The 19,314-nt window shown below is 43.9% G+C and overlaps 1 protein-coding gene across 1 annotated transcript in view; it reads right to left on the bottom strand.

Moving 5' to 3' along the window:
• Positions 1-15,030, bottom strand: part of HPCAL4 (hippocalcin like 4) — a 47,799-nt gene extending 32,769 nt beyond the window's left edge. The window contains exon 1 of the mRNA XM_075264804.1: positions 14,764-15,030. The gene's annotated coding sequence lies outside the window, so the exon portion shown is untranslated. The remainder of the gene's footprint in view (positions 1-14,763) is intronic.
• Positions 15,031-19,314: the final 4,284 nt, after the last annotated feature.

The raw sequence follows: 19,314 nt of genomic DNA, 5'->3' as shown, positions 1-19,314 counted from the left end.
CTAAAAAAGGAATGGGAAATATATACGAAGCTTATACACTTCTACGTTTTTCTTAATCCACTACTGTTTTTGGCTCCAAAAACTGCAACACAATCTACAAAAAACCTAGTAACAGACAGATGGGAATTGACACAAATGGACTTTATGGTAACCAGAAGCAATGCAAAACTTCCAATATTCTGTTCTTTGAATCTCCAAGATCACCTTTATGCAGAGGAGGCATTCTCCTTGGGTTGGAGAATTTCTTTAAGTCTTTCCTCCATTCCAGATTATCCAGAGGCTTCTGCAGAAAATATTGATGGATGGACCATCAGTGATAAAACAACCCCTGCAAAAATTATGGAATCACCAGTCCCTGAGGATGTTCCTTCAGTTGTTTAATTTTATAGAAAAGAAGCAGATCATAGCCATGAAAAAACTAAAGGCATTTCAAATGGCAACTTTCTGGCTTTAAGAAGGACTAAAAGAAATCAAGAAAAATAATTGTGGTAGCCAGTAAAAGTTAGATTTTTAGAACAAGCACAGGGAATAAATTATGGAATCACTCAATTATGAGGAAAACATTATGGAGTCATGAAAAACAAATGAACAAAATAAGACTCTAACACATCACTAGTACTTTGTTGCACCACCTCTGGCTTTTATAACTGCTTGCAGTCTCTGAGGCATTGACTTCACAGTACTTTTAAAAAATGGGATTTACATAGTGAAAAGAGCTACAAGAAAGCCATCAGTAACACTTAAACAGAAAAAAAAAAAACAAAACAAAAAAAACAAGGTTACAATGGACTAAGGACAGTCAATCGTGGACTGTGGAAGAAAATCATATTCAGTGATGAATCTTGAATCTGCATTGGGCAAGGTGATGATGCTGGAACTTTTGTTTGGTGCCCTTCCAATCAGATTTATGCCTGCAGAGCATACTGTGCCTACTGGCGTAAGCGGCCACCAAAAAAATGACCACCCGCATGTGAAGTTGGTTCTGCCCGAGGCCCACTGGAAGAGCCGACATGCTCATGCGTTAAATTTTGACCCCCCCCCCTCCGTGCGCCATAAGATGTGTGAAGAGGCAGTTGCTGAAGAAGATGGAGGCGGCGCTAGAGAGAGTTCTCTCGCAGCATTGGGGACGCCCCCAGTGCTGTTTGAGCACTGGGGCCCGCCCCCAGTGCTATGAGAGAGCTTATTTGCATAATGACGAAAACCAGGATTTCAAGCAAACGGCGGCACAGAGAAGACATCAAAAGGTAGGAGAAGAATAGCCTTTCTTAAGGCTATTCAGACGTGTTAGGGACAAAAAAGTCCATCTGAATGATAGGATCCCTTTAAAACTCTTTTTTTCTCACTATAATTCAGATGGAATTTTTTGTTCCTAACACGTTGGGATAGCCTTAAGAAAGGCTATTCGTCTCCTACCTTTAGATGTCTTCTCTGCACCGCCGTTCCGTAGAAATCCCAGTTTCGGCGGTATGCAAATGAGTTCTCTCGCAGCACTGGGGGTGCTGCCAGAGAACTCTCCTGCGCCACCTCCATCTTCTTCAGGAACGTCCTCTTCCTGTGTCTTCTTCGGGCACAGGTGGTGAAACTTTTCAGACCACCGAGTATAATGATCGGAGGCCCGGGAGAGGTAAGAAACATTAAAAACACTGTTACTTACCTCTCCACAATCCGGGCAGGCCTCAGCTCAGGCCTAGTTGTCTGAAGTCTCTGACGTCCCATGACCCTGGCCTGTGTCCCCGGTCATGTGACGTCCGACGTCATTAAAGAGTGCCGACAGCGGATGCCGACAGCATAGGAGCCGGGGGACAGGTAAGAAACAGTAGTTTTTTATGTTTTTATTCCCACGGGTCTCCGATAATTATTTATGGGTGTCCACAGTGGGGCATAATACTGTGTGCAGGGGCCACTATGGGGTGCAATACTGAGTGCAGGGGCCACTGAGGGACATAATAGAGTGCGCAGGAATGCGGAGGAGGGGGTCAGTCGAGGTCGTCGGTGTTGGTGGGGCCCCATGTCAAAAGTTCGCCACGAGGCCCCGCCATTCCTAGTTACGCCACTGGCAGGAATACAGAACAAATAGTGGCTGCTATATACGTTCAACCCAGCTTTTCAAGGGGTGTCCCTCCACAAAATAGCAGGAATACAGAGCAATTCGTGCCTGCTATATACGCTCAACCCAGCTTTCCTCGGTGTGTAGACCATAAAAAGGGCATTACTATATATCTAAAAATGTGTAAGACTAGCGCAAGGGGACAGGGGCATGGAAATGGGGAGCAAGGTTGCAGTCAACCAACAGCGTCTACCGTGCCTACTGCTCTGCGGCAGTAAGCGTTGCGCTTCCCCACAGTCCCCGGCTTGATGACCACATTAAGTAGGGTGCAGGGCACAAGACTAACCAGGCTCGAGCACCAGGAACAGGTGTTACAATGGCTGGCGGATAATGCTTCCAGCACATTCTCCACCAGCCAGTCAGCCTCTACCTCAACTCCTCCTCCTACCCAACAGTCTGGTCCTCCTTCCTCACAACATGCCCAATCTTCCCAGTAAAGTAATCCCACCTTTTCCACCTCCCAGGAGCTGTTTTCAGGTCCATTCACTGTCCCTCTCTGTCCCACCACGTCTTGAATCACCGGAGGTACCAGATGAGTTTCTGTGTCCTGATGCCCAAACACTGCTGGTCAACAACAACAACAACAGGAGATGGCGGATGCTCCAATCGGCCCTCAGTGACGACGATGACGAGACACAGTTGCCATCAGGGCAGCCTGTTGCCATCATCGGTGTGCAGGAGGATGAGGAATTGGAAGAGAAGGTGGTGGACAATGAGGACACTGACCCAACCTGGACAGGGGGAATGTCAAGCAGGGAGAGCAGTGTAGATGTGGAGGGAAGTGCAGCACCGAAGAGGGTGGCTAGAGGCAGAGGCATGTCCAGAGGCAGAGGACAGCTGCTTCACCGAAGCCAGGCCACAGCCAGCAGGGCCCAAAATGTTCCCTCTTCTAGCCAGCCTAGAAAAACTCCCACATCAAGGCCACGGTCTTCGGTGGTGTGGAATTTTTTTAAATGTATGTGCAGCGGAGAAATATAGTGCGGTTTGCACACTCTGCAACTCGAAACAGAGTAGGGGCTCTGAAAAGAGCAACCTTATGACCACTGCCATGCGCCGTCATTTGGAAGGCAAGCACTGGGCTCAGTGGCAGAGAGCAAATGCAGGACAATTGTTGTCTGACATTGCCGCCACTGCCTCTCCCACTGTTGCCAGTGCTGGCGCTGCAGTCCAGACCACCAGCCAGGAAACTTCCACATCTGCCTCCACCACTTTGGAGACTTCTCCCTCATCCTCCCCTTTTGCTGCCTCAGCTCCTTCTCCTGCCTTAGCTCCTTCTCCTGCACCATCATGTGCCTCTTCACAGAAACCCACCATCTCCCAGACTTTTGAGCGCAGGCCCAGGAGATGTTGCCTTTTCGGCTTGTAGAAACTCAGGGCTTCCGTGACCTGATGGCAAGTGCAGCACCTCGCTATGCCTTCCCTAGCCATCACTACTTCTCCCGCTGTGCCGTCCCCGCCTTGCACCAGCACGTGTCACGCAACATCAGGCGGGCCCTAAGTTCCGCGATTTGCAAAAAGGTCCACTTGACCACCGATGCGTGGACAAGTGCATGCGGACAGGGACGTTACATTTCACTGATGGCACACTGGGTGAATGTAGTTGAGGCTGGGACCGGGTCACAAACTGGGGCGGTCTACCTCATTTCCCTGCCCAACATTCCTGGCAGGGGCTCTGAACCACCACCCTCCTCTTCCACCATCACATCGAACCCAGCTACCTGCTGGAAATGATGCAGCACTGGCGTGGGGAGACGTCATCAGGCCGTGCTGAAGCTCATCAACTTGGGGGACAGACTGTACACTGTCTCCGAGGGATGCCATCCTTGATGAGACATCAACATGGTTTTCACCGCTACACCTGGGCCCAGGCATGGTCATGTGTGATAATGGCCGGAACCTGGTAGCAACTCTCGAGCTTGCCAACCTCCAACACATTCCATGCCTGGCCCACATGTTCAATTTAGTGGTGCAACTGTTTTTAAAAACATACCTCAATTTACCCAAGCTACTGGTGAAAGTGCGGCGCTTGTGCACCCACTTTCGCAAGTCTACAGTATCCGCTGCTAGCCTCCGAAGCCTCCAGCAACGTCTCCATCTGTCAGAACACGGGCTGATGTGCGACGTCCCCACACGCTGGAATTCGACATACCACATGTTGAGTAGAGTGTGTGAGCAGCAGAAACCCTTGCAGTTTCTGCACCACGAGTGGCCATGGATGGCAGACTTATGCAAGATCTTGCACGTCTTTGGGGAGTCAACCATGAGGGTCAGCTGTGACGACGCACTCGTGTGTGATGCGAGAATCCCTCATCGCCATCAGGGATAACGCATTGTACGCTGAGGAGTTGGGCATTGGAGCAGAACCATCCCAGCAGGATAGTCAGGGCACACTCCTGTCTGCTTCACAGCGTATATTGAGGGAGGAGGATGATAAAGTGGCAGATCTCATTGTCACACAGGAGGCTAGTGGGGAAGTTCAGTGCATCCCATTGCTTCAGCGCGGTTGGGGCGAAATGGAGGAGAAGGGGGAGGAAGAAGAGGAAATGGAGAGTGACCATTCCAGTGGGGGCAGCCAAGTTATGCCAAGTAACACTCTGGCACACATGGCTGAATACATGTTGGAGTGCTTTTCAACTGACAAACGCATTGTCAAAATCCTGGAGAGCAATGACTACTGGATTTGTTCAATCCTCGACCCCCGGTATAAAAATAATATTTCTAATTTTATTCCGGTAGAGGGGAGGGCCAGTCGCATCAGTGACTGCCACAAGCAATTGGTGTAGAATATGATGGAGATGTTTCCATCAACTCTCGTTGGCGGCAGAGAGGAGAGTTCCTCCAAAAGGCTAACAACTGCCATCTGGTCCACACCCGGCAGGGGCACACTCTCCAAGGTCTGGGACATGTTAATGGCACCCAATCACCAAAGTATTGCCACTGAGGGGCCTAGTGTCACCAGGAGGGATAACTATAGGCGCATGTTGCGGGAGTACCTGGCCGACCCCAGCCCTGTCCTCTCCGATCCCTCGGAGACCTATAATTATTGGGTCTCCAAGTTGGATTTGTGACTGGAACTTGCGCTGTATGCATTGGAGGTCCTTTCCTGCCCTGCTGCCAGTGTGCTTTCAGAAAGGGTCTTCAGCGCAGCCGGTGGCATAATTACGGATAAGCGCAGCCGGCTGTCAGCTGACAGTGCTGACGCTGATCAAAATGAACAGCCACTGGATAGACCCATCATTTTCATGTCCACCGGTGTCAAGCACCCCGACATGAAGTTTTATGTGTGTTCTCACCCTCTACATTTCCTCCTCATACTACTCCTCCACCATCAGCATTGCACAATTCTGCTCCTACTAGGCTCAATCCACCCTGATTCCCCCAACTCTGCTGGTTAGAATCTCAATCCACCCTGATTCCCCCCAACTCTGCTGGTTAGAGGCGGCGGCCATTTTTGGGTAGCCCCTCTTGCAGTTCAATACAGGAGCCGGCCGGCGGCCATTTTGGGGTAGCCGCTCTTGCAGTTCAATACAGGAGCTGGCCGGCGGCCATTTTGGGGTGGCCTCTCTATGCTCCTGTATAGAACTACAAGAGCAAGAGAAGCCAGAAGAGGCGGAGTTGCTGCAGAAGGAGGTGGCGCAGGAAAGAGCTCTCGGGCAGCAATGGGGATGCGCTCATCGGCCTTTCAAGGGTCCATTCACACGGAGGAAAATGGTAAGGAATTTGGTGTGGATTTTCAGCGCTGAAAAAAAAGCCTCCCATTGATTTCAATGGTTTCCTTTTTCTGTTAGCAGAATGGAATACCAAAACAGATGTGAACCAAGCATAATACTTTGTAGAACTAATGGATATGTTTTGAGTGCAGACGAGTATTGATGTCTGATGATACCATTGCATCACTACATTATATGATGGCACTATATAAGCAACACTAAAGAAACATTAAATTAAAAATATTTTTCGTCCACTTCTTGCAAAAATGGAAGTAAGTAGAGAGCATATATAGGATAAGATAAGCTTATGGGTAAAATACATTTCAATGTAAAGTTTCAATAGTACATGTGCTTGTTCAATTTAACCCTGTGTTCTAATACAGTTGTTTCTAAAATAAAATGTGCTTAAGGCCGGTTACCCACGTAGCGAATCCCATCCACTCACCAAGGGAAAATACGCGCAGTGGAAATGCTGAGATTTCCAAAACCGTTGCACTTTTGACAAAAACAGCATGTCAATTATAGCTACAGAAATGCCAGAGGTTTCTCTATAGGTATAATGGAAGTAGAAAGTTTCCTCTGCAGACTTTCTGTGAAAAATGCTGTGAGAAAAACCTCATGAGGAGTATTCCCATGATCATAACTAGAGATGAGCGAACACTAAAATGTTCGAGGTTCGAAATTCGATTCGAACAGCCGCTCACTGTTCGAGTGTTCGAACGGGTTTCGAACCCCATTATAGTCTATGGGGAACATATACTCGTTAAGGGGGAAACCCAAATCCGTGTCTGGAGGGTCACCAAGTCCACTATGACACCCCAGGAAATGATACCAACACCCTGGAATGACACTGGGACAGCAGGGGAAGCATGTCTGGGGGCATAAAAGTCACTTTATTTCATGGAAATCCCTGTCAGCTTGCGATTTTCGCAAGCTAACTTTTTCCTATAGGAATGCATTGGACAGCGCTGATTGGCCAGAGTACGGAATTCGACAAATCAGCGCTGGCTCTGCTGGAGGAGGCGGAGTCTAAGATCGCTCCACACCAGTCTCCATTCAGGTCCGACCTTAGACTCCGCCTCCTCCGGCAGAGCCAGCGCTGATTTGTCGAATTCCGTACTCTGGCCAATCAGCGCTGTCCAATGCATTCCTATAGTCTCTATATATCTCTTAGTCACAAAGTTCACATTCTCATATGACCCGGATTTGAAATCCACTATTCGTCTAAAATGGAGGTCACCTGATTTCGGCAGCCAATGACTTTTTCTGATTTTTTTCGATGCCTCCGGTGTCGTAGTTCCTGTCCCACCTCCCCTGCGCTGTTATTGGTGCAAAAAAAGCGCCAGGGAAGGTGGGAGGGGAATCAAATTTTTTTGGAGTTTGCCACGTGATGTTCGATTCGAATCGAACACATCGAACAGCCTGATATCCGATCGAACATGTGTTCGATAGAACACTGTTCGCTAGAACACTGTTCGCTCATCTCTAATCATAACCATTTTTAAATTTGTAGATCGACATTTTTTCAAATATAGGTAAGTAAACATTTTGCAGAGTTTTAAAGATTTTCTCTATCTTGTGGTCACAAGTTGTTGTCTTGATCAGTTGCCAGTGGATACAACCATGAATGCAGGAACTTTCTAAGGTCAGAAAATCAGCCATGATTTCTTTATTGTGGCCAGGATATCTGCTCATACATGTAGTGTCCCTGTCTGATGACTCTGCTACAAGAAAATCAGAGCTGGGTTCCTGACAAGTCCCAGACCATAGAAAGTTTCTGCATTTGTGGTCGTATCCATTGGCAACCCATCAAGACAACAGGCTGTCACCACTAAGATGGTTAGAGAAAATCTTTAAAACTCTGCAGAATTTTTAACTACTTATATTTAGAAAAGTGTTCAACTTTTAATATAGATATGATTATGTTCATGGGAATACCCTTTTAATGTTATATGTGGGTATAAACTGCTGTTTGGGCAGACAGCTGGGCACAGAATGGAAGGATTGCTGTGTGTTTTTTGCAGCACAGATTTAGATGGTTTGGTTTTTGGACATCATGCCACTTTCGCAGAGCTCTGAAAAGCAAGTTAAGTGGAATCCATTGACATGTGACCCTATTTTGGAAACTACACCCCTAAAGGATTTTATCCAGGTGTACAGTGAGTATTTCTAATCCGCAACTGTTGCTATAATTTATTTTCCAGAAATAAATACGCAGATGATGGTGAAAGGAGAAAATGGCAATAAGAATATAAAGTATAGAATATATAATTTCAGTGCATAATATGTTGTGCCCAGCTTGTATCAGAGATGAATGCTCCAAAACTGTTGTGCCAGGGATAATTGCTTAACAGTTTTTGGAATGTGTATCTCTGCTGACACAATCTGGGCACAACATATCAGTCACTGAAATGGTGTATCTCTGGAAAATTGCAATTTTTACTTTTCATTATCAAATGTGTATTCATTTATGGAAATGAAATTAATGCAAAGTTCAAGGTTTAAAAATGCTCGCTACACAACTATCACTTAAATTGTGTAGTTTTCAAAATAGGGTTACATGTCTGTGGACTACAATTTACTGGCAATTCAGGGGCTCTGTAAAAGTGACATGATGTCCAAAAACCAACATAGAAGGAGATTCTATGGCCTGGATGCTTTTCTCGGACAAAACAATATTATGGGTTATGGGTTCTAGATTTTAAGGACACGTTGATCCAGGGTTTTATCCTTATTGCCAGATTGGAGTTGGGAAGGAATTTTTTTTTCCCTGAAATGGGGCAATTGGCATATGCCTCATGGGGTTTTTTGCTTTCCTCCGGATTAAAACTGTAGTGTTATAGGTTGGTCTTGATAAATCGATATCTTCATCCAACCTCATCTACTATGTAACTATTATACTGTGTCATTTGTATTGACCATTTAGGAAAATCAGATCAAAATATAACTTGCATAATGATTTGAATTGTGGTGTATTTCAACTTTTCACCAAAAAAAGTACACTTTAAAACTATGATTTCTGTTCAGGCTCTGTATCAGTCTGACATGATTTCAGAGGCAGTAACCTGTTCCACTAATACCTGGAGATGGGGAACAAGTTCAACCTCTGGGGTCTGTTGCTCCACCATCTTGTGACATTAGTACAGCGATGGTCACTGTGCTATGTGCAATTTCCTTTTTTCCACCAATGAGGTCTTCTTTGTATATAAAACTAACTATCCAGTATTGGACTGAAGGCCCTAAGACCCACAAGAGGAAATTGTTTCAGGGTCCCACCCAAAAGCTAACTGCTAATAGCCTACACCAAAGCATCTTCACTGAAATTTGGCATATGTGCTGACTGACTATGCCGTGTTATTGAGCATTTTTCCAGTATTGTCATCCACTATAGTACTGTGCATACCCAATAGCTCCATGGCCGATTCATGCACAGTACTGTATGGGAAAAACACAGCCATGGAGCACTCCATGTATGCACAAGATTATAGTGAGGGAGCTTTGCTGCAGGCATAGCACACATGGTTGCAATCTGTACACAGTAGAGTATAATATACTCCACAATATCTGCACACAGTATAATGCCCCACACAATATATGTTCCCCAGAATGCCTGCCCCCCAGTATAATGGTCCACACTATCTCCACACAATATAATATACTCCTCAGTAGCCCCACATAGTATATTAGGCTTACCACAGTGCCCCCAAAACATAATATTCCAAAGTGGCCCCACACAATATAATCTACTTCCCAGAGCCGTCTCCCTCATCCCCAGTATAATGCTCTGTAGTGGACTTTTCAGACCCCAGAGTATAATAAGTAGAGACCCAGGGGAAGTGATGGAAAATAAACAGTTTTACTCATCTTCCCTTACCTCTCCTGGGCATCCTCATTTTGTTCCACGTTCTCCACCAGCATACCCCACATAGCCACTGACACCCAATCACAGGCATCATTGGTGATGTCTAGAACACATGATGTCAGAAAGGGCCAGAAGATGACACTAAACTATTAGGCTGTCAGATGTCCAGGAGTGGTGAGTATAAATATTTTTTTTATTTTTACGCACCTTACTTGGACAGGCCTCTATTGGACAGAGCTGCCGGGCCCCCTTCAATTAGGGATGTGACTGGGCCTTCGGTCCTCCTGTGGGCCAGTCCAATGCTCTATCTATGTAGTGCAACAAACGAACAGCACTTCTAAAATAAGTTTAAAAAAGGTGAGGATTTATTCCATAGCAACGTTTCGGTCCCCGAAATGCAGGCTTGAGAAAGGTCCTGCAGTTCTGGGACTGAAACATTGCTATGGAATAAATCCTCACTTTTTTTTTTTTTTTTTTTTTTTAAATTTTATTTTGGAGTGCTGTTCTTCTGTTGCATTATTTACATGCGATCATATGCCTGATCACTTGGAACTTGCATCCACTGACCAGGTCAGGTCTCTTTCTTTTTGTGCTGCTCTTAAAATTGTTTTTGTATCTATCTATCTAACTCCAAAAAAGCAGGCGGCACACCAGGAATAGTGAAAAAAAGTGAAGGAAGTTTATTGCCTCATACTGCGACGTTTTGGCTCCAAAAGCCCATTTCTTATATTGAACGGGACAAATCCTTTTGCCATTGGTGAGCACCCTATGCCTAGAGTGGTGCAGTCATATATGTTTTTTGTGTAGTCTATCTATCTATCTATCTATCTATCTATCTATCTATCTATCAAAGAATTTGCATTTGAAAATAGGTGAGTACATCTCTACACTTTAGAGTACAGAATAAGGACATGAATATGCTAGTTATGCATTTCTGTGATGTAAGGCTATTTTTTTCCAGGATTACATAACTGATTTTAAATTCAAGACATTGTCAAGTTTTGTTTTAGCTGTATTCCTGCTTAGGGAAGAACTATAAGGCTCTGTCCACACTGTCATCAGGTTTTCTGTTCTTAATAGAACCATAACAGCTTTGATTGATCAGTATATTCTGGTGGCTGCTATTCAGGGTCATTTTAACACAAGGGTGGAATTTTTTTTCTATGTTAAAGGGGATCTCTCATCTCAGTCTTTCAGCCAGGCTGCTTGCAGTGTCTGCTTCTCACTTCCATTATTACTCTCCCTCCCACCTGCTGAACGGGACACACAACACTTCTGAGATCCGATAATATGCAGATTCTTGTTCCAAATGGACTCAGTGTTATCTGAGTGTTTACATAGAGAGATAACAGACCGGGCTGTATCAGTAAACTGCAATTAGCTGAAGCCGGCAAGAGCAGTAAGTAAGTGATCTCGCTTGTCCTATAGGTCCATGGTTATAGCAACACTGTGTAAACAATGGGAGGAATAAGGTCACATACCAGGCAAACAAAGCAGAATTTCTAAAGCAATATATTTAGGAAAAGGCTTCAATTTACATAAGCTACCAGCATAGATAGGATCCTTGAAATGGGACAACCCCTTTAAGTAGTGACTATAACCTATGCCTTTGTTCCCTTTGATGCCGGATCAAGTGTCTTTGTGCCCCAACACAATAATAACGCCTTTCAATTGATAATACAGTAATCTCTCTGCATTTTTCAAGCAGAAAACCCGATGGACCCCATTATAGTCTATAAGCGGGTAACTGCTTTTTAAGTGGATTGGGTTACTGTTTTTAGGATCCCCAAGAAGAACAGAAACCCCAACACAGATATGAACCTAGTGTAAAATGGATTGAAGATGCTCCTCACTTATGCCAGATTCTAGTTGTAACCACCATACTAAATATTTACTATTCTTTACAGCTGAACCTCCAAGGGTATCTTCACACTGAGTTTTTTGCAACCTGAAAAATCTGCTTCAGGAATTCATAATGTGTATTTTGACACGTTTTTTGTAGCAGTTTTTTTCCTTGTTTTTAGTACTCCTAGACACTGTATGGATCTGGAAACTTCACTTTAAAAAGGTCAGCATTTTTTATGCAGTTTTACAAAAACTATGTCAAAAAACAATTTATTTCAGCCCCATGTAGCATCCCACAGTAAAAATGTGCTGTAGAAAAAACTGTGGTGGCAATGCATTGTATTTTTTCCCCACAGAGTTTTTCACAGAGGTTTCCTCTGCGGACTCTGCTTCAGTTACACCTATAGGGAAACCATAACAAAAAGGAGTGAGTGAGCAGCTCACCAATGGACGTATTAAAAGAACACAACCTTTATTGATATGCATTAAAAGAAAGGTATTTTTAAAAAATGAAACAGCAACCACTTAAATAAGGATAAAAATGTTTGTGTGTATAAACTCAAAACACATAAAGTGGCCAGGCAGTACTGTGTCTCTATAATTGACACTTGACTCTGCACTATTATGAACCACTAGTGTATTAAATACACAAAAGGGAGGATACAGGGCAGGACAGGAGTAGTAGGGGAATGGGCACTCAAACACAGCCGTCAGAAACCACTCGCTGATTATTTGTACGAGTCCTCCTATTTCCCCAGTGATGTAACCGAACACCTGCCTGCCTATGAGCTCAGAACTAATGTCTAGCCTAGGTTCATTAGTATTCGTTTAACCTACAGGCTACTAACTATCCACAGCTCATTTGTTTTTTCTTTTGCCTGACGCGTTTCAACTATGGGCTTAGTCACTTTTCATTAGCCCATTGTATCATCAGAGGCATTTCTAATATCCAGTCTACCCACAAGGATTATAAATTGCTGGTGCAGACCCTCCCGCTCCCTGCCACGGCACTGATACTTGACCCTCCCGCTCCCTGCCAAGTATCAGTGCCGTGGCAGGGAGCGGGAGGGTCTGCACCAGGTCTGCTTGCAGGTCTCTCTCTCCATGTTTCATGCGGAAACCGAGCAGAAACCACACGGACCCCATTATAGTCTATAGGGTCCGCAGGTTTCCCAGGTAACCGCTTTTTTATGCATATAGGTTTCCATTTGGGGGGTCCCCAAGTGGACTTCCCAAATGGAAACCCGAACACAGATGTGAATAGGGCCTTACAAAGGTAAACAAACATGACAGAAGATAGCTTCCGTCATGTTATTTACATATAATGTCAATGGGAACGGACATAGAATGAGTCTATGACCGTTCTCTGCCACAGTTTAATGTTAACATGAACAATGGTAGTATGAAGGCCCCCTTACAAAAAAGCAATGGTTTTTAAAATCACAGTGTGTCCCCTGTGAATATTTTTTGCAATGTGTGGATGGGATTAGCCATAATACCACCTGTTTTGCAGGTACTATAAAATGCAGTGGTCTTAGCTGCAGGGTTTCTGCTGCGGCAAAATCGCCGCATTTACGCTTCGTGGACCCCAGCCAAAGATAGGTCATGTCGCTTTATTTTCGTCTAGCTGAAAAAAAATCAGCTACAGGAAACAATCTTCTACTGACTCTGAAATCCGCCTCTGAATCCTCCGGTAAAAAACTCTGGGTGGACTCACCCTTACATGCCTAATATTTATCCTTACTAGTATCTATCTAGTCAAATCTACCCTCTGGGTATGTTCACACGGTGGAAACCTTTTCCACCATGTGACTTTTCCGTGCAGTGCATCGGCATGCTGTCGTGGCATCCCACTCCTCATTAGTCCCGGATGAATGGGCCTAATCAGGGGTGTGTCTCGAGCCACGGACACTGCGGCAAACTCAGCCACGGAATCTGCGGGAAGATTAAAAAAAAATCACTAGCAGGAAAAATAAGCGAGTGACTCCCACTGAAATGAATGAGAGATGTTTTTGCAGGCGGATTTTGAGGCGGATTCTGCATCAAAATCTGCCTGCAAAAACCTATGTGTGAACATACCCTTTATGGGCTAAATATGTCAACCAGAACAAAAACCTTTTTGCAGTTGTGTCTGTTACAAGTATCAGGCTAGCTAATATATATATATATATATATATATATATATATATATATATATATATATATATATATCAGCCTGGAGTAGAGACTGGTTAGAGGGCTGCATAGACTACATCGCTTGCATTGAAATAAGCCCTAGCTATTAGGTCTGCAGAGGTTTTCAGCAAGCAGAGGCAATGGTAAAAATGCTATAAAATGAATCTAATCGATGACAATATTGGCAAGCGTTAGGCCCATGGTGGTCTATATTAATGTCTTTGTGTATATTTCGAATGTTTCTGCATGGTGTGAATAGCGCTCAGTACCAGATAACTGCCGTTTGCTTGGTACGGTGATTAGAATTGTCCTTCTTCCCCTTAGTCTCTCCCACTCCCTCAGAAATGCAGCCTCAGCCCCATCTTGTGTCCTGTGTAAGTGTGAGCTGGTGCTGAGGTGGTTTCCATGGTAACTAGTGCCTGGTACACACAGAGCTCCCAGAGTGCATTCTGAGGGTGTTTATATGCCTCACTTTCCCCGCAAAGCCTTGTCACCCCCACCCCCCTGTGATATTCACACTGAAAGCCCACACGGTTCTGTTAAGGGAGGGTCTAATCTCATGTTTGTTTATGTATATGGAGCAAAAATCATGCCTATAGCGATATTACTATTTGCTTTTACGTTCCTTTCAATGTGTATGTTCATTGGTGGAGACAAATGTACCTTATAGGCATTGCCATCAATATGCGTAGCATTGAGTTGATACATGCCAGTGGCATACATCTTAGTATGTTGGCATGTGTCACACCTGTTGCATACGTGTGCGCTATGCTGTTTAGTGTCCAAGAAAACAATTGTATTCCCCGATTATGGAAATCCATTCTCATTCCCCAATGAATATTAACATGATCTCAGTGTTGCAGACGGAATTGTTAAGCACGACTACATAGGATCTATTGGATAAGCTACATTGTAATGTATGAAAGCTGCAGAATGGCAAATCATTGCTTAGAGTTCTAGTGTGCAATGACTTGTGCGGAGCGTCAGAGTACCTGCCATATGGCACTGTGCACACCCTCCTTTACACAACACTTATATGTATAGCATAATAGCAATGCACTCACCTTACAAACAGCTAGCCTCCGGTCTGATCTTCTCCCACAGTCTTGAGCTTGTTCTTGGATCTTTTGTCTGAGATGTCTTGAATGGTCACGATGAGCTGCTTTTGGGGGGCAATAAACAGAACCTGGATCACGATGTTTCACAGTCTCTCATTTGCATAGTCCCACCTCTTGCACAGATTAGCTTCTGTCATTGGTGGCTCTATCAATCATTCAGGTGTGATGCCTTTGTGGCTCAGTATTACACTGTAACAGGGGCAGGTTTGGCTATTGGTAGCTTAGGGGCTTGCAAATGACTGTTTAGTTCAGTAAGGGTATTAAGGGGCTGCACACATTGACTTGTTTCCATGGAAACAGAATCTGTAAGAAAAATGTGCAGCGCTCCAATGGAATGATGCAATTGATATTCACATGTGTACACTTCCAGAGATACATGCATTTCCAAATACACCCAGATACTGCATGAGATGTATGTTACTTCCCATCACTAAAAACATGTCGTTTTTACACTGCGCTGCGGTAAGAGAAGCATTTCTCTTTTCTTGATAAAACTGACATTTATGGGGAACAAGGTTTCGCTTCCATATGATGTTAAGATCTCAGTAATAAACACAGCCTTGTATGGAAATGCAAACCATGTAGGGCATAAAATATTTCTTGCATGTAGGCTCTGTTCACAGTAGGATCACGGATTCCATTTTTACAGGAAACATGATGGATCCTCACAAGGACTCATGTGAATTATATTGTATCCTTTATTGTGTAAAGGATACAATATATAATAATACAGCATAATGTACTAGAATGGTTGTCAATAGAGCAATGAAAATCTGATCTAGAAGGATTTAAATGTGACTGAAGCCTTGAGGCGGATGCCTTACACGCCGCAGTTTAGCAGCAGTAGAAACGCCACGGTAAAAACCGCAGCATTGTACAGTCCCTCCAGTGTGGATGGGATTCTAGCAAACGCTGGCAGAAAGTCTGCAGAGGAAAACTCGGAGGACTTTCTGTTAAAAGTTCTATGGGAAAAACCTCGATGAGTTTCCACCACAATATTTCATGTAGTGCTGTTTTGCTGCGGCTTACTACATTGGGCCTTAAGGGGTTTTCCCATAAACGTATACATTTGTAGACCATTTACAGTTAAACATTTTTTCCAAACATACATAACTAAAAATGATGTACAGCATTAAATATTTTCTGTAATTATTTTAGTGGTGGTAGACTTGATAGGTTGTCAACGGGTGCAGCCATGAATGCAGGAACTTTCTATATTCTTTTCTTCCAGTATAAATTTTTATAACACACACATAGATAGATCGATAGATCGATAGACAGATCTAGATATATATACACACACACCAAAAAGAGGTTAAGACTGCACATCCTAGTGTGAACAGGTGCTCACTGCAAAGCAATACATGTATAAATACAAAAATGCAGGGCACTCCACACACAGCGCACAGGCATATGAAAATCCTAAAGGGCAATAATAATATAATAAAAACACCTAATATGCTATATAATATAGAGGTTCTTTGTTATACATATTTGATCAAATAGCATGAAGCCCACCTGCTACGATAAAGCGACATCAATTAGATGGGAACTTACACTAAGCAGACATACCTCTCTTGGACCTGGACAGGTCTACAGTGTGCACACAGGGCAAACTACCTCTCTCGGACCTGGAACAGGTCTACAGTGTGAAGACAGGGTGAGTAGGGTCCAGAGCACACTCTATTTCGAAATAGCCTAAGGCAGATGGAGTAAGTGGAGAAAATATACAGTATATACTATTTCAATTGGATAAACCTGTGCAATTAGAAGGGAGTGCTAGTCAAACCATGGAGGTAACCACCTCTAATTGCACAGGTCTATCCAATTGAAGGATATATATATATATATATATATATATATATATATATATATATATATATATCTCCACTTCCTCAATCTGCCTTAGGCTATTTCCATGGGTTCATGTAGATCTGTTCCAGGTCCGAGAGAGGTAGTTTGACCTGTGTGCACACTGTAGACCTGTCCAGATCCAAGAGAGGTATGTCTGCTTAGTGTAAGTTCCCATCTAATTGATGTCGCTTTGTCGTAGCAGGTGGGCTTCATGCTGTTTGATCAAATATGTATAACAAACAACCTCTATATTATATAGCATATTAGGTATTTTATTATACTAATATTGCGCTTTAGGGTTTTCACATGCACTTGTGCTGTGTGCAGAGTGCCCTGCATTTTTGTATATATATATATATATATATATATATATATATATATATATATATATATATATTGGACACATCTTCTCATTCAAAGAGTTTTCTGTATTTTCATGACTATGAAAATTGTAGATTCACACTGAAGGCCTCAAAAATATGAATTAACACGTGGAATTATATACTTAACAAAAAAGTGTGAAACAACTGAAAATATGTCTTATCTTCTAGGTTCTTCAAAGTAGCCACCTTTTGCTTTGATTCCTACTTTGCACACTCTTGGCATTCTCTTGAAGAGCTTCAAGAGGTAGTCACCAGAAATGGTTTTCACTTCACAGATATGCCCTGTCAGGTTTAATAAGTGGGCTTTCTTGCCTTATAAATGGGGTTGGACCATCACAACTGTGTTGTGCAAAAGTCAGGTGGATACACAGCTGATAGTCCTACTGAATAGACTGTTAGAATTTGTATTATGGCAAGAAAATAGCAGCTAAGGAAAGAAAAACGAGTGGCCATCATTACTTTAAGAAATGAAGGTCAGTCAGTCCGAAAAATTGGGAAAACTTTGAAAGTGTCCCCAAGTGCAGTTGCAAAAACCATCAAGCGCTACAAAGAAACTGGCTCACATGAGGACCGTCCCAAGAAAGGAAGACCAAGAGTTACTTCTGCTGCGGAGGATAAGTTCATCCGAGTCATCAGCCTCAGAAATCGCAGGTTAACAGCAGCTCAGATTAGAGACTATGTCAATGCCACACAGAGTTCTAGCAGCAGACACATCTCTACAACAAATGTTAAGAGGAGACTTTGTGCAGCAGGCCTTCATGGTAAAATAGCTGCTAGAAAACCACTGCTAAGGACAGGCAACAAGCAGAAGAGACTTGTTTGGGCTAAAGAACACAAGGAATGGACATTAGACCAGTGGAAATCTGTGCTTTGATCTGATGAGTCCAAATTTGAGATCTTTGGTTCCAACCACCGTGTCTTTGTGCGACACAGAAAAGGTGAACAGATGGACTCTACATGCCTGGTTCCCACCGTGACGCATGGAGGAGGAAGTGTGATGGTGTGGGGGTGCATTGCTGGTGACACTGTTGGGGATTTATTAAAAATTGAAGGCATACTGAACCAGCATGACTACCACAACATCTTGCAGCGGCATGCTATTCCATCTGGTTTGCATTTAGTTGGACCATCATTTATTTTTCAACAGGACAATGACCCCAAACACACCTCCAGGCTGTGTAAGGGCTATTTGACCAAAAAGGAGAGTGATGGGATACTACACCAGATGACCAGGCCTCCACAGTCACCAGACCTGAACCCAATCGAGATGGTTTAGGGCAGTGATGGCGAACCTTTTAGAGACCGAGTGCTCAAACTGCAACCCAAAACCCACAAAATTTTCGCGGAGTGCCAACACGACAATATAGACTTAATACTATGCGGATCCACAATTGCGGACAGTTACTGACCAAAAATTACAGTCATGTGGGGCTTTACAGAGCTTTCAATAATACAAACAACGTTGTACTGAAATGTAAAGGTCTCGGCATTTGGTACTTTGAACAATTAATTTTCACTATTTACATCGTACAGGATCTGTTTTATAGTTACCGTGTAATATTCTTACATCCTGTACTAATATCACGTCTGCTATAAAACAGATACTGTGTGATATAAATAGTGAGGGGACCCCAGACAGTATTATATGCTCTGCAGTGGGCCCACCACACAATATTATATTCTCCACAGTACCACAGTAGCCCCCCAGTGTTATATGCTCCACAGTAGGTGTCCCACCCCCACAGGATTATATGCTCCACAGTGGCATCCACACACAGTATTGTGTGCTTATAAATAGCCCCCCCCCAGTATTATATGCTCTTTAGTACACCCCCCAGTATTATAAGCCACCCCAGTATTATAAGCCCCCCCAGTATTATACACTCCCCCCAGTATTATAAGCCCCCTCAGTATTATACACTCCCCCCCAGTATTATACACTCCCCCCAGTATTATACGCCCCACCCAGTATTATAAGCCCCCCCCAGTATTATAAGCCCCCCCCAGTATTATAAGCCCCCCCCAGTATTATAAGCCCCCCCCCAGTATTATACACTCCCCCCAGTATTATAAGCCCCCTCAGTATTATACACTCCCCCCAGTATTATACACCCCACCCAGTATCATACACCCCACCAAGTATTATAAGCGCTCCCCCCAACATCATATACACAGTGAGCCACTCTCATACTCACCCCTGAAGAGCCGCCGGCATCCACCTTCTTGTCACTGGCGGCGCTGATGACGTCATCGCGCCCGC

Source organism: Leptodactylus fuscus, chromosome 2 (genome assembly GCF_031893055.1).
Source record: "Leptodactylus fuscus isolate aLepFus1 chromosome 2, aLepFus1.hap2, whole genome shotgun sequence".
Taxonomy (NCBI): domain Eukaryota; kingdom Metazoa; phylum Chordata; class Amphibia; order Anura; family Leptodactylidae; genus Leptodactylus; species Leptodactylus fuscus.
The sequence above is the reverse complement of the archived record's forward strand: the minus strand, read 5'-3'. Positions and strand labels throughout refer to the sequence as shown.